This window comes from Capsicum annuum, chromosome 3 (genome assembly GCF_002878395.1).
Source record: "Capsicum annuum cultivar UCD-10X-F1 chromosome 3, UCD10Xv1.1, whole genome shotgun sequence".
In the NCBI taxonomy this organism is placed as follows: Eukaryota; Viridiplantae; Streptophyta; class Magnoliopsida; order Solanales; family Solanaceae; genus Capsicum; species Capsicum annuum.
Genome location: NC_061113.1, coordinates 52,739,665 through 52,754,482, shown reverse-complemented (window position 1 = coordinate 52,754,482; position 14,818 = coordinate 52,739,665).

Sequence of the window (14,818 nt, the reverse complement as noted above, 5' to 3'; positions counted from 1 at the left end):
CTAAAGGTGTTTCAGGTTTCAAGTCTTACATCAATAAACACCGAAGTCCTAAAAGCCCTATCTTGTTCTATTTATATTACATTACAAAAGAAGACAAATGACTACACTACCCTTAATGAGGGGTAGCCATAGAGTGAATTTTAGGCAAAGTAAAGTGACCAAAATGGCCTCAATAAAGATGGCCCAAAAATGTGAGCTATGAAGTCTCCAAAATTGTGAATCCTCGAATCTTCAATGCACCAAGAAATCTTTCACTTACGACCTTGATGAATGGTATACTCAATGGTAGGCTCAAAATGGGTGTTCTTTGCATATTCTTGTGCCCTCGGGGTGACCAAGTCTTGAGCCTTTAAGTGATGGTCTCCAATCATGTCTTCAAAAATTAGGGTGGCCATTTGACTTGTATTATTTTCCCCTTCTTAAAAAGGATTCGACCTCGAATCCAAACCTTGCAAGAAAGAAGAGAAGGCAAACAAGCACCACATCCTCATGACATCAGGGTTAGAGTTAGTATAGTAAACAACATCAATGTGCCAAGGAGGTACACACTTGAGAGACAAACACATATCCTTGGCTTTAATTACGAGGGGCTTAGCAAAAATATTACAAAGGGGTGGTGCCCTAATTGAAAGTAAAGTCCACGGAACACATATAGCAATATCACTCAAAAAAGTGGGCCGACCAACAACTATCCATCTTTCACACCCTAAGAAGTTATCGGGGTCAAATGGAAGACATAACCAAGGGCTTAGGTCTTGGCCACTCTCACTTTTCCCTAGGGTGTCATGCTCGAAATTAAGCAAGTCCTCTTTATCAGAATTGGAAATATAATGAACAAAAATAGGGTTGAGAAAGGTGTTCCATAAGTCAACTTCAAATAAAGAGTTCTCATGCATGCACTTAATACTAGTTTCAAAATCTCCACTAGGAATATGTCCAACATAAGAAACACATAAAGAAGAAGTAGATGGCATTTCTAAGCACATATCACCTTCTCTTTCATAAGAGTAGTCCTCACAAACATACAAACCATCACGGACAACCAAAGACCACAATCAAAATTATCTTCACAAGGACAATTACAACTCGGGTTTTCTAAACATTCAAGTAAATCAAGATCATCTACTCCCGGTTGATCATTTTTATCACCCTCACTAATTGTTGGCAATTCACATACCAATGTAGACTCACCTTGTTTTTCACAAGGGTCAACTAGTGTTTGAATACTCTCATCACTTGGTAATGGAACCTTGGTCAAGTTGTAAGTGCTAGAACTAGATGGACACCAATCATTCTCACGAGGAGAATCAATTTCATCATCTAAAGGATCAACTAGTGCTTGCGTACCTACAATAATAGTTTGGTCCTTATGCGACCTAACAATTTCAAGAGTATCACAAAATGAATACTCATGCACTCCTACACTAGGTAAAACCACAACTATATTCATAGGAGTGTAGGGGATAGCATTTTTACCTCGTAGCTCACATGAGCTATGGTATTTATCTTGACGTATGTCCGGGCAGCCCACTTGCTCCATTGGAACTCCCATGTGATCCAACCTTTTATTTATCACTTCCCATTGATGGGTAATGGCTTCAATTTTAGCCAAATTAGCACTTGCAGCCACGGGCTCCATTGTAATTGCACCTAAAAAAGAAAAAGAAAAGAAAAGAAAAGAAAAGAACAAGCCTACAAAGCAAAACACAAGTTAGTTCAAAACAACCTCACCACACTCTCACACACTTGATCGTCTCACACTTGGATTCAGAAGTGTTGCAAGTCGGCTTTTAGTTCGTGATGAGTCAAGGGGTGAGTCTACTCCTTGGTCGGAATGGATTATTTGTTTGAAGACTCAAGGAAATGATATTCGAACTTGAGCCAAGAAGTACTACGATTTATAAAAACAACAAAAGCACAAAAGAAACGTAGACACGAATAATGGATGCAAAGGACTAATTGACAATCTAGTCGGAGTTTACTAGTTTGTTAATTAGTTCTAAGATCAACTAATGAAACCAAGAATCAACAATTAAAAACTAGGAAAATCCAAATTTGAGCTTAATATTGACGGTGAACAGTAATTAGGGTGACGTGGCAGCATGTAATTAGTCTCGAGCCCACACAACTTTAATCATAATTTTGAAATTTCAATTTTCACACAACTTAGAATGAATGACAATTGGTTTTGGAGGGAAAGTAAAAGTGTTGTAGTCCTTTTCAACTTTTCAAACTCAAAAAGGTGAGATTTGACTTTACTAGTCCCACAAGACAAGGTCCCTTGATTTAAGAAAAAATGGTTATCAAGTCTAGGAAGTGATGTGTGCAAGTATTCTCACAACAACTTTACAACTTTTGTCTTACAACTTTTTGGACCTATTTTACACTTTTTGTTGTCTTAAGTTGTAAGAATAGATGAAGAACAAGATGAACAACACAACAACCTTCAAGAACACAATAAAAACTTCTTCAAGAACACAACACAACACACTAACAACGTCCCCCAATCTTCAACAACAAGGCATAATACACGGCCAACTTCAAATCACAACACACAACCACTTTAAGTTTACAACAACAAGGTCAATATTATAAGCTCAATTTTAGATCTAGAGACCTTTTGTGTTAGTGAGAAATAAACCAACACAAGAAACACACTAGACAAACAAAAATCTACTAGATCTAGTACAAATCTCGTCCAAGAAACTTCACAAGAAAAACAACTTTTGGCCAAGAATTAAAAAATGGACAGATTTTACCCTTTTTCTGGAATTTTTAGTTTTTTTTTCGACAATTTTTTTTTATTTTCAAGTTTACGAGCCCAAGATTGATCTTGTGAAAACAAGATCAAGCTATGCTCTGATACCAAATGATACAAATCAAACTACGGAAGGCACAAAAAGGCTCGAAATAGTCCACAATTCAAGCACAAATTGGGAACCAATTTGAGAACAAGTCTCGGCCTATGATATGAGTCGTTTCTGAGGTGATGTAGAACTTCATATATTATGCTCTGATTTTTGCTTGAACAACTTCTGATTTTCAATTTTGTAGAAGATGTCAAGTTTTGTGAAATTTGTGAGACCTTCTAAAAAATTTCTGCTCCATTTTTTTTTATCCTTTTTAGATTTCATTAGGAGAAAATAATTTTTACTTTCATTAAAAATATTTCAAAAGATTCAAGAAAATTTGAAATAATTTTGAGAAACTCACAGAGTTGCCAATTGATTTTTCTAGAAAAAATCAAGAAAAATTTAAAAGGGTCTCTAAGATTCAAAAACAACAAAAAGTCTTTAAAATTAGAGAAAATGGGTAAAGATTCAATTAACGCCTTAAGAAGGTTTTTAAGGAACTTAGGAGCGTCCGTTTAAAATGGTTTACCAAAAAGAAACTAACTTGACTTACCAAAAGTGGCTAATTTTTACAAAGATTTGATTTTATAGATTAAAATTATTTATTTAAAAATTTAAAATGACATTTATTTATCCAAAAAAATATTCTATTTGAATTAAACTAAGTTGCAATTTTTCAAAATTAAGAGGAAGATGAATTTTGCTTTTGTAAAAACGAAGAATATGAAGTTATATTCTTATTATTAATTATTATAGAAAAGTCGATTATGTTATAGATAATACCGTTAAAAAAGGAATGTTAAGAGGGTATTAAATTAAAAGTATCTTATTAATTATGAAAAGTTAGAATTTATAAGAAAATTTAGTTTCTTGAGTTTGAAGAAAGTTGCTTTAATCCAAATTGACTATTAGTTATATGAACATAAGGAATGCCATTTTGGAATGAAATACTTAACTTTTAAAAGACGTGTTTTAAGGAGAAAATCGAAGGAACCAATTTAATCCATTTTAGACGATATAAATTAGGTAAAAAAATCATGAATTAAGTAAAAGAAAACTAAGATAAAATAAAATGACAACATCTTAGGGAATTTACCTAGATTAATTGATTTATAATGTTAGTTAGTTCAAATAAACAAAGACAAATTATAAGTTACAAAAGATGAATACAAGAAGTGAAGTTGGGCCCTTAATTGGCCCATTAATAAAGCTGCCCAGTTTTGGGCTTTGAATTATGGACTTAGGATCTTCTTTTTGCAGTATATACTATGTGTATATAAGTCCTTTTTTTGCGTTTTTCTATATATACATTGTATATCAGTGTATAAAACCTTATATGCTCGCTTCTAGCTTTACCATACACCATCTCTTGTCTTATACCTGCTACCTTTAACCTGTAAACCTCGTATATCAGCTATACACTATGTATACTAGCAACTGTTTCTTAAACAATAAAGGCATTTGGGCTTGTAGAAGATAAGACCTCTTTGGCCCATTGAGAAATGCAGGGAATGTTGTCCGTTGAGACTCAAGCCAACATTACATGCATAAAAAAAATATATAAGAATTAGCATGTATCATGACAATAATCTAACAATAGCAAAATTCACAACCATCCAAAAAATGACAATTTAAAATTTATAAAGGTTCATTATCACTTCAATAAGAATCAACACAACACAATATTAACTATGCTCAAAGTGGCTTACTTAGGACTAATATATAAGAAAAGTACGATCCAATCACATGAAAATACACATGACTTAAGCATGCAGTAATGAAGAAATAAAGAGAACACATTCAACTTGATCATACCAAATATTCAACTTTCTAAAGAGGGCAACACCTAATACTCATGTCAAGTAAACATACAGTTATTCTCTTATTCACCACTTAGTGCTCATGTCGAGTAAACAAACAGTTATTCTTTTATTCATTAGCGAATTTTACGATTAGAACATAGCCAAATGATTAGAAAATATGTTGTCTTTGCCTCCAATATAAACTAACCTTAAAACAAAAATTAAAAAGCCAACTCTCACACATTGAAGAAATATTCCAGTGAATGCAAAGAAGAGTAAACAACACATGATTATGAGGATTCACCAGAACACACACACACACACATATATATGTTAAAGTTAAATAGTAAGTACTAAATACATTATTTGGTTCATCTTCGGTTATACATCATAGAGTAATAAAAAAATGGTATGTTTTAAGAAAATGACCGATCTATTTAGACTGTCGACAACGAAATCAAAATGTTTATGAATTGTTTCAAATTGTGTATCCAATCAAATAAAGCCAAATAAAAATATACAAATAGCGTCAACATTCAACATAAATAAACCTATTCAGTGAATTAACTTTAGTGATGTATTTTTCTACTTTTATGTTAAAGAATATCAAACACACTCACTCACCAAATGGAAAACACTAGTAGTCGCACCATCTTCTTTTCTATTTTAACATGTGTAAATAAAATAAGTAACTTACATAAAGAGTATGACAACTAATTATGGATTTTACGTTAAACAAAATAAGGCTGAAATAGAGAGAATGTTAAGCGTTGGTCATACAAAGTCAAACTCAACTACAAAACTATAAATAGGTTGATTTACTCAAAAATCATTTTGCTACATTAATGAAGCCATCAGGCATGCTAAACCTCAAGAACAAATAAGATAAAAGAACATTGTGTTTTAAGAAAATGGAGCACTACTTTTGTGCAAAAATCCTGTTTCAGCAAACTAAAAAAGGGAAAGAAAGTTACAAAACCTGATCTTCAAAAAGAAAACAAAGGCCGACTCCTGCTTATCATAACCTAACTTTATTTTTCGCGCAAAGAAACCTACGACCTTTAAGCCTCTACAACAAACATTTCCAGCATCCATTACTATACTAATAAAAATTTATATGCTAATAAAGAAAATTGTTATTACATAAGAAAACTAGATGAGGGGAGGTGTTTACTTTTCTTTGGGTAGCTAAACGGGACAAACGAACTTAAATTCGAAGAATTTCACCACTGACAGAACCCACTGCTAATTCACCGGAGTTTAAAAGAATTCACCGGAGATTAACTTTTGTCGGGATTGAATGTTTTAAAGAAATTTCTCCTTGAATTCTTTGGATACATAGGATTAGAGGAATGCTCCTCTTGAATTCTCAATTTTTCTCCAAAGAATCTCCCCCTTCTCTACACATACATGGGTCTTTATAGAAGATTTGGGATTGATTTTATGAGGGAAATAGAGGGGTAAAAAGGTAAAAATGAGTTGACATTTGAATTTCAAAATTGAGATAAGGTTTGACCTAGAATTGCATGAAATCTAGACGTTATTGCTGAGTTGTTGTTGTAGCCATTATTTGTTGGTTTTTGCTGCTATTGTTGCGTCGTTTTAACTATTGAGTTTTTCCATTAAAATTAGTTTGGGTCGTCGGGTTGGATCAACTGTTGGAATGGGTATTTTCATTATTTATTGGAGGTTCAGTTGAAATTATTGTTGAACACAGGATTGAAGTCGTTGTTGGTCTGCTATTATTTGTTAAAGGGTAAGGGATTGAGGGAATTGGGTCAAGTTTCGGTCAGCTGGAGGGGTCTGGTTCGATGCTGGAATGGCCTGGGTAGTTAGGTCCGGCCCCAAAAATAAAGTAAAAGGGGCTGGGTACATTATGCTTAGGCTATTTATTAAATAGCCTATTTGTTAGGGTTTTTGTCAATTGTGTTTAAATCTCAACCTAATTAAAAATTAATTGGTCAATTGCGTTGCAATTGTGACCAAATTAATTTTAATTAAGGTCAAATTTAATAAATTGACTAAATTTAATCAAAATTGAAACAAATTAACAACTAGTTTAATCCCAAGCATCTTGGTCTAATAAAATCAAACAAATATTTTTTTTAAAAAAATTATCTTTAATAATAAATTTATATTTGAGTCGAAATTTTGCCATTTAAATTAATTTTTGAGATGTCCCTTGATTAAAATCTCCTTCTTAGTAAAATAGTTATTTAAGTAACAAAGTTATATGTTCTCGTATACGTGAATACAAAAATACATAATTCATTACTTAATGACAAATTTTACCCAAATGGATATTTTAGAAATAATTTATTCGATGAAATAAATATTTTAATTTTATTTAAAATCGAAGACACTTAGAATTAAACTTAGTTGTGGAGGGTAAGAATTAGGTGTCAACAACTGCATCCTCCTTTTGGGTAGGGTGGATGTAAGTAACCCTGTGCAAAGGGAGTTTAATGTTTCTAATTTTTGTCTGACCACAAATTCATATCTCAAAAGAGGTTAGTTTCCACACGAGTTTTTTAGAAATTTATGGCCAGACTCTGGTTGCATGAGAATTTAGGCCAATTGTAGTTCATAAAGACTGATTTTAAAGCACGGTTTTCAAAGAATTCACAAGCTATTCTGAGTTTTAAATTTTGGTGAAATAAAAAAATTGTGAAATAAGAGGATTGGGGAGAGCTTGGAATGCAATCGAGTTTTAAATATAGAGCTCAACCTACATATCCCCAAGACTCAGGTAATTAGATAGCTTGTAGTTTGACTCAATTAGTGGAAAAGATAGTCTCTTATTTAAGACAACCTTTGGTTCAGAATAAGTGGCAAATGTATTAAACTAAGGAAAGGATGCTTGTCACCTAATTTTCAAAGAAGAGGAAGACTACCTTCGGTGCAAGTTTAGAAATGCCCCAGAAGTGAGTTGAAACTAGAATATCCTAAAATACCCCACATTCTTTTTAAAAGAGGTGTGGTTTGATGGTGGTAGAAGTCGTCATTCAGCTCACGTCCAAAGAGTTTGATGTTCCTCTTCAGGCTATGTCCCAATTTACTGCTAAGAAAAAGTTCCATGTTGTGCTGTATTCTTTTTGGAGTCGTCCACACCTGTGGTTTTGATTTGAGAATTTTATTCTTTTGGATGCTTTTGACGACAACTCAAATAAATAATTAATTATAAATATAACATTACACAAACGTAAATTGGTGCAAACCTGTTTGAACATGCTATGTTGATATAGTTGAACCAATTTGTACAACCACTTTGAACGGAGTGACAGTCCAATATATCTTATTGAAAAATGAATGACCTATTTTGAATGTAATATGCCACTTTGAACAGAGTGACGATCTAATGTGTCTCATGGAAAGGTGAGTGACCTATCTTGAATGTAACATGACACTTTGAATGAGGTGACGGTCTAATGTGTCTCATTGAAAATGTAACGTACCACGTGAACAAGGGTGATAACCCAATGTGTCTCATTGAAAGGCGGACGACCAATATTGAATATAAAACATCACTTTTAATGGGGTGAAAACCCAATGTTTCCCATTGAAAGGAGGATGACTTATCTTGAATATAACATATCACTTTGATCGAGGTGACGGACCAATGTGTCTCATTGAAAGGTAGACAACTTATCTTGATTGTAATGTGCCACTGGAATAGGGGTGAAGAACCAATGTATTTTACTGAAAGGCAACGACCAATATTGAATATAATATGTCACTATAAATGGATTGATGACCCAACATGTCCCATTGAAAGACAGATGACCTATCTTGAATATAACATGTCACTTTGATTAGGGTAACAACCCAACGTGTCTCATTGAAAGATGGATGACCTATCTTGAATATAACATGCCACTTTGATTGGGGTGACAACCCAATGTGTCTTATTTAAAGGAGGACAACCTATCTTGAATGTAACATGTCACTTTGATCAAGGTGACGACCCAAATATAATAAGATATGTCCCTTAGAAAGGGTGGTTAGACTAAATAAGATGAGTCCTTTTGAAAGGATGGAAGACCTAAATATAATGAACTTTATTCTTTGAATCAGGAGTCCTTCAAAGGACTTATGCATATCCTGAGATTCTGTATTAGATCCTCAAACTTTGAGAAGATGCTCTTGCATTAATTTTTAGAGGCGATCTTGCACAACGTGACCCATGATGACTTAGAGTTGGTAGTTTTGATAATATCTCCACATCTTCATTGTTATGTCCAATCATTTATCATAGTGGATCTGATAATAACCTTTGCCATGCTTAACATTCTCAACTTTGTGACTTTACTGTACCTGCATCCAAAGAAAATTCTTAATTCTGAGAGATTGACTGCGTTGGTATTGTTTTCCTCTCCTGATGCACCTTGTTTATCATTGATTTGCAAACTTTTCTGATCTTAAAATACGACTTTCGTGGAATTTTTGAGGATCCTCCTCAAAATTTTTTTCCCGATCTATAACATATAACTCTTGAACTTTCTTATAACTTGTGACATTTATGAGTATGGATTTTTTTGAGATTTTTTCCAAAACTCTGCTCCAGCAAAAATGGAAAGTACTTGAGTCGTTTCTGACATGGAGTACTTTAAGCATAGAGAACTTCAAATATTATGCTTCGATTTTAGCTTCAGTAACATCTGATTTTTAACTTTGTAGAAGATGTCAAGTTTTGTGAAATTTGTGAGACCTTCTTAAAAATTTCTTCCCTAGTTACATGCTTCAATGTCATCTTCATTAAACTTGGGAAACAATCTTTTGATGAATTTTTGAGATCTTCAAAAAATTTTGCCATAGTTTCTATGAAAATGTTATAGGAAATATGACCGAGACAGTGTGATACCTATTCATCCCATTGAGGTAGGAAAGGTAATTCCAACATAAAATGGAAAGATAAATCTTCTAAGGGATTGATCGAAGCCGACATAGGCCGCTTATGGATGTCATTCTTGGGAATTCAGGTCAAATGTAGTTCATAGTGAAAAGATAAAAAAACTTTAAGTGATTGACCAAAGCCGACATAGGCCGCCTACGTATCCCATTCTTGGACATTTAGGTCAAACATAGTTCTTACAAACAAAAAGGATATTGATACTGTTAATAACGTGACCGAAGCCAATACAGGCCACCTACGTATTCCACGAGGGAAATCAGGTCGAACATAGTTCATTACAACTAAAATGGTTCAATTACAAGGAAATCAAACAATAAAGTGTGATTACAAGGAAATCAAACCATAAAGTGTGATTACAAGGAAATAAAGCAACAAAATGCAATTACAAGGAAATAAAACTAGAAAGTATGACTACAAGAAAAGAAAACAATGACTTCAAAATACAGGATAGAAGGACGCCAACGAGCACCTTTTTGAGGAAAATTCATGGTTTTTCTGATTGTTGGTGCCAATGACTACATTTTATTATTAGGCAATGGATTATTGTTAACATTTGCTAGAGCTTCTTCATGCTTTATCACCTTGTTGTTAATCAGATCCTGAATTTTGTTCTTGAGTGTGATACATTTTTCTGTATCATGTCCAACAATTCAAGAGTGGTAAGCACATCACTTGTTTGGATCATACCAATTATCAAAAGTTTTCACAGGCTTTGCTTTCACTGAATTAAGTAGCTTTTCTTTTTTCAACCTTTTAAAAAGTTGGGTAAGAGATTCTACCAATGGCGTGAAAATTGTGAGAGGCTTCCTTTCATGATTGGTACTAGGAGCATTATTTTGATAGTTTTGCGGTGGAGGTTGAGCATGATATGTCATATATGGATTAAAGACTGGATAATAATCATATCGAGTATTGGGCTGATATTGAGGAGATTTCTTGTAGTTGAATTAATTTTCTTGAGTCATCGCTCCCATTACTTCCTTTTCTTTTTTCTTCCCATTTCTGAAAGAGCCAGTCTGAAAGCTCTAATGAGTGAATTGCAGCTCTGTCAAATTTGTTATCTTTCCTGTCTTGAGGCCATCCTTATTTATTTCTACAATCTTGATAATTTCAGTAAATATTTTCCCAGCCATCATTACCAAGAGATCAAAATATTCTTGATTTAGTGCATGAATAAAGTAACTGATTATTTCAGCTTCTTCCTTAGGGGGATATACCCTGGTCACTTCTTCTCTCCAGTGTATGGCATATGCCCAAAAATTTTCATTTTATTTCTTTCTTAGCAATGTGATAGAGATTCTGTTAGGAATAATATCGACATGAACCTTCTAGTGATCCACAAAAACATTCGCCAGGTCATCCTGAGTGCGCCATTTAGTCACATCTTGCTTAGCATACCATTCTATAGCCTTTTCACTCAAGCTTTAACTGAATAGCTTAACTCGTATTACTTCATTTTTTCCCACGCTAATCAACTTTTTGCAATAAGTTTTCAAATGAAATAAGGGATTCCCGTACCCATCAAACTTTTCAAATTTTGAAATCTTCTAACCAGGTGGCAATTGTTCATACTTCACACTTTGGTTATTCCCAAGCCCTCGAAGGCTTCTTATTGCATCTTCCAAGACCTTGAGCTTTTTGTTCACCATCTCATTAGTATACATAGTTGGCTTATTCTCTGTTTCAATATAATGATTAGCATCTAAGTGGTATAACCTTTGAGTTTGTGTCACTAGGGGCGGTAGAATAGGTATACACTGGTATGTTTGAAACCTTTGGATGAGCAAATGTGTACATAAAAGGAGCATTCTGAGAGGCATGAATATTTTAAGAAGCCATAAAGTGACTATCCTAATCAACTCCTTTCGATGTCGAAAAAATGGGACCTTTTGTCGATTATTAGGTGACAGAGTTACGTTTAGAGAAGTTTGATAAGGTGTTCTACTCTGCATCAACATAATCCTTAGTTTGGCAGTTTGTTGTTCCAAACAAGCAACGACCTCTAGGGTTATTTCTCTTCCAATTGAGGGACTAGGGTTCATTGCCACAGACAAGGTGGGAACTGACTCAGATGAAGTATTGGTGTTGATCAAATTAGGATACATAGTTGAATGAGTCATTCTATTAGTCCAATTAAGAACTGATGAGTCTCTAGTTACATTCCTGACTTTAGACCCGATGAAATGTTGATGTTCTGCCAGCGATTACTTTTTGTCTTTGTAAAGTTGGCAAGTTTGACTACTAACACAAATCAGCCCCTCTAAAAATCACTCGAAATGGTAAAATGTTAGTTCATGAATCGTAATAATTAACCAAAGTAATATATAAAACAAATGACATCTATTTAATTCGAAATAGACTAAGTCTAGAATTTGAAGGATAGGACACTTGAGAAAGTGACCGAATGATCAAAACTTTGATAATTTGATGGATCCTGATTTTGATAGAAAAATAGAACTTTGAATAAGATGAAATAAGTGATTTGAATAAATTGGATATTAATGGATAAACATCCAAAAAGGCTTATTTGAAAAGCCTTGAAGACAACAGTCTTTTCGTTAATAGAATGTCTAGATAGCTTTAACTATAATCAAATGCGGGAAAAAATAAATTGTGAGGGTAACGTGATCAATGTGAATTGTATAATAACCTAATGAAATTTTAAACAAATTTGGGTAAATTGGAAGGAATTTTATCAACGGACTTCTAAGGGTATTTTGGAAGGGTTCAAATTTTGACTTTTGTATGCCTATTAATGCTCTAAGATTTCAAAATAGAATAATGGACTATTCTTTTTAAGGCCAAAGATATGCTATTTAAATACACAGATCAAGCAAATATAGATAAAGTAAAATAATTAAACACTTTAGAACATAAACAATTATTACACGACCTATCATACATGGAACCTTTCAAGCCAAATATAAGCCTAACATTTGAAGGATATACATGCCATTTATAAGACATTCCATTGATCCTAAATATATCCCATGGGACAATGGTCCTTACAATCCGGCATTACATCCTTCAATTAAAACACATAAAGAATGATCATCTGTTAAATTCTTTGGTTACGAAGGATTAGAGGAATGCTCTTACCGAATCCTCAATTTTTCCCCAAATAATCTTTCTTCTTTTTCTCTACATATGTGGGTATTTATAAAAGATTTGAGACTGATTTTTTGGGGGAAACGGTGGGGTAAAAATGAGTTGAGATTTAAATTTTAAAATTAAGATAAGGTTTGACCTGGAATTGCATGAAATTCGGATATTATTGTTGAGTTATTGTTGCAGCTGTTGTTTGTCGATTTTTGCTACTATTTTTACGTTGTTTTGACTATTGGGTTTTGCCGTTGAAATCAGGTTGGGTCGTCAGGTTGGACCTAACTGTTGGAATGGGTATTATCGTTGTTGATTGGAGGTTTGATTGAAATTGTTGTTGAAAGCTGGATTCAAGTCATTGGTGGTCTACTGTTATTTGTTAAAGGGTAGGGGATTAAGAAAATTGGGCCAGGTATGGGTCTACTGAGGGGGGCTAGATCGATGTTGGAATGGGCTCGTCTGTTTGGTCCTGGCCCAAAAAAAGAGAAAGGGGCTGGGTATATTATGTTTAGGGTATGTATTATTAAATAACCTATTTGTTAGAGTTTTTATCAATTGTGTTTAAATCTTAACCTAATTAAAAATTAATTGATCAATTGCATTGCAATAGTAGCCAAATTAATTTTAATTAAGGTCAAATTTAATAAATCAACTAAATTTAATCAAAATTGAAACAAATTAACAACTAGTTTAATCTCAAGCTTCTTGGACTAATAAAATCAAACAAATATTTTTTCAAATAAATTATCCTTAAGAACAAATTTATATTTGAATCGAAATTTTGTACATTTAACTTAATTTTTGAAATGTCCCTTGATTAACATCTCATTTTTAGTAAAATAGCTATTTAAGTAACAAAATTATATGTTCTTGTATATGTGAATACAAAATACATAATTCGTTACTTAATGACAAATTTTAACCAAATGAATATTTTAGAAAGAATTTATCTGATCCAATAAATATTTTAATTATATTTAAAATCGAAGAAACTCAGAATTAAACTTAGTCGTGGTGGGTAATAATTAGGTGTCAACAATTGCCTCCTCCTTTTGGGTAGGTGGATGTAAGTAACCCAGTGCAAAGAGAGTTTAGCATTCCTAGTTTTTGTCCGACCACCAATTCGTTTCTCAAAAGAGGTTAGTTTCCACATGAGTTTTTTAGGGAGTTATGGCCGGACTCCGAGATTGGGTTTCTTACATATCTCCAGCTGCATGAGAAATTCAGACCATTTGTAGTTTATAAAGCTTGATTTTAAAGCATGATTTTTAAAGAATTCACAAGCTATTACGAGTTTTGAATTTTGGTAAAATCGAAAAGCAGTAGAATAAGAGGATTGGGGGGAGGTTGGAATGCAGCCAAGTTTTCAACATAGAGCTCAACCTACAAATCCCCGAGACTCAGGTAATCAGACTGCATGTAGTTTGACTTGATCGGTTGAAAATATAGTCTCTTATTTTAGATAACTTTTGGTTTGGAATGAGTGGAAAATGCATTAAACTAAAGAAAGGATGTTTGTCGCCTGATTTTTAAAGAAGAGAAAGACTACTTCCGGTGTGAGTTTAGAAATGCCCCAGAGGTAAAACTGAAACTAGAATATCCCAAAATACCCCATATTCCTTCTAAAAGGGGTGTGGTTTGATGGTGGTAGAAGTCGTCATTCAGCTTACGTCCAAAGGGTTCGATATTTCTCTTCAGACTATGTCCCAGTTCATTGCTAAGAAAAAATTCCACGTTGTGCTGTGTCCTTTTTAGAGTCATCCACACCTATGATTTTGATTTGAGAATTTTATCCTTTTGGATGATCTCGAGAACAACTCAAAAAAATGATTAATTTTAAGTGTAGCATTACACAAATGTAAATTGGCGAAAACCTGTTTGAACATGCTATGCTGGTATAGTTGAACCAATTTACACTACCACTTTGAACGGAGTGGCGGTCTAACATATATAATTGAAAGGAGAACAACCTATTTTGAATCTAATATGCCACTTTGAATGGAGTTACGGTCTAACGTATCTTATTGAAAGGTGAATGACCTATCTTAAATGTAACATGTCACTTTGAACGAGGTAACGGTCTAACGTGTCTAATTGAAAATGTAATATGCCACTTGAACGATGGTGCCGACCCAATGTGTCTCATTTAA